General features: G+C 48.2%; 1 long non-coding RNA gene across 1 annotated transcript; it reads left to right on the top strand.

Moving 5' to 3' along the window:
• Window positions 1-6: 6 nt before the first annotated feature.
• On the top strand, window positions 7-1,303 carry LOC121015780 (uncharacterized). Its single transcript, XR_005783962.1, has 2 exons — window positions 7-430; window positions 527-1,303. It is a non-coding gene; the product is annotated as an uncharacterized LOC121015780 (long non-coding RNA).
• The last annotated feature ends 429 nt before the right edge of the window (window positions 1,304-1,732 follow it).

Below are 1,732 nucleotides of genomic sequence, written 5' to 3'. Positions count from 1 at the left end.
TCGGGACGGCCGGCAGCCCGCAGCCGGGAGACCGCAGGCGGCGGCGCAGAAACTGACACTCGGCGGCGGCCGCGGCGGCGGCAGCAACAAAAAAAAGGAGGGGGGCCAGGAAATCAGCTGTGAGGTCACGTGCGGCGCGCAGCCAGTGGGCGCGCGACCTTTTTGTTTTGATACATTCCATTCGACTCTTAAAGGGGCCGTGCGCCTCGCTGGCCGCGTTCCACTCGCCGCCGCAAACAAAACAACGCGCTCCCCGTCTGCACCAGGACCCCTTTCCCCTCTTGCGTTTGACCCGCAAGCAACTTTGGGCACCCCACACGGACCCCTTCTCAAAAAGACGTAACCACCCGTGGGGAATCTAATCGTCCTCTCGAAGCCACCATTTATTAAGCACTTGCTGTGTGCACAGCGTGTGCATAGCAAAGCCCTGGTAAGCTACAGGGAGCGCTCAGTAACGACTCCCTGCACTCAGTGAAAATTCTCATCACAAGCCTGAAAAATAGGTATGCTTGACTCTATTTTACAGATGAGGAAATAGAGGCCCGAGGCACTGAAAGACCTGAGGTCACACAGCTGGGACCTTGGGAGGCTTGGTGCTTCGTATCCGGCCCTTATGCAGGTATGGCTGGTGGGGAGGGACAATCCTGAGAAGACTCGTTTGGGATAGGGGTGAAATACCGCCTTACCCCAAAAGAGACAAAAGTGTAAGAAGCCGTGGAGATCTCTGGATCCACTCCGCAGTTGGGGAAACTGAGTCCCAGAAGAGGGGCAGGGACTCACAAGACTGTGGGGGTGGCGGCAACCTTCTTTTCCGAAAGGGGGACTTGACCAGCCTTCCTCCTACCCTCATTGTGTTCACACTTGAAGCTGTGCTCCCTCCCACCCACTGCTGTTTATGAATCACATGAACTACAGGTTACCCTTTACTAGTTTGTTAATTAAGGTGCAAGCTTGAAGGTCACTGCCACATGACCACTACCCAAATCACGGCAGAGAACACTTATGGTTCCCTCACAGCTCTTCCAATCAGTGGCCCCAGCTTTCAAGCAAGGACTGTCCTTGACTTCTAGAATCATTAGCTAATTTGATTTTTCTGGAATTTCACATAAACAGAATCATAGTGTGTGCTTTTTAGTGTCTAATGTCTTTTGTTCAACATTATCTGTGAGATTCATCTATGTTATCTTGTCATCACTGAATGGTATTCCATTGTGGGCACATACTGTAATGTATTTATCTGCTCTCGGGTTGCTTTCGGGTTTTGACCATTACGAATAAATCTTGAACACCTCTTTTGAACACATTCTTGAACACCTCTGTCAGTGTCTGTATTGTAGCACTCCTGCTGGGTCTTTACCAAGAATGATGTTCTTATGGAAGGTGTAAGAGAAATTGCCTTTTATGAGACCAAATTATGAGACACTGTCAGACCTTTTTCCAAAATGGCCGTACTATTTTATGCTCCTAATAGTAATTTTGAGAGTTCCATTTGGTGTTGGCATCTTTTAACTTTAGCCATTCTGATGAGTGACTGTCAAGTGGTCTTTCAGTGGCTTGAAGTTGCATTTGCCCGATGACTGATGATGTTGAGCCTTTTTCGAAAGACTCTTAGCCATTTGGATATCCAATTTTGTGAAGAGCCTGTTTAAGGATTTTGCCCATTCGCTTTTCTTCTTTTTGATTTATTGGAGACTTTTCTTTTTATAGCTTGGTTGTAAGTCCTTTGTCAGAT

Source organism: Herpailurus yagouaroundi, unplaced genomic scaffold, assembly GCF_014898765.1.
Source record: "Herpailurus yagouaroundi ecotype Mexico unplaced genomic scaffold, PumYag 208, whole genome shotgun sequence".
Classification (NCBI taxonomy): domain Eukaryota; kingdom Metazoa; phylum Chordata; class Mammalia; order Carnivora; family Felidae; genus Herpailurus; species Herpailurus yagouaroundi.
This window is presented reverse-complemented; position numbering and strand designations above follow the sequence as displayed.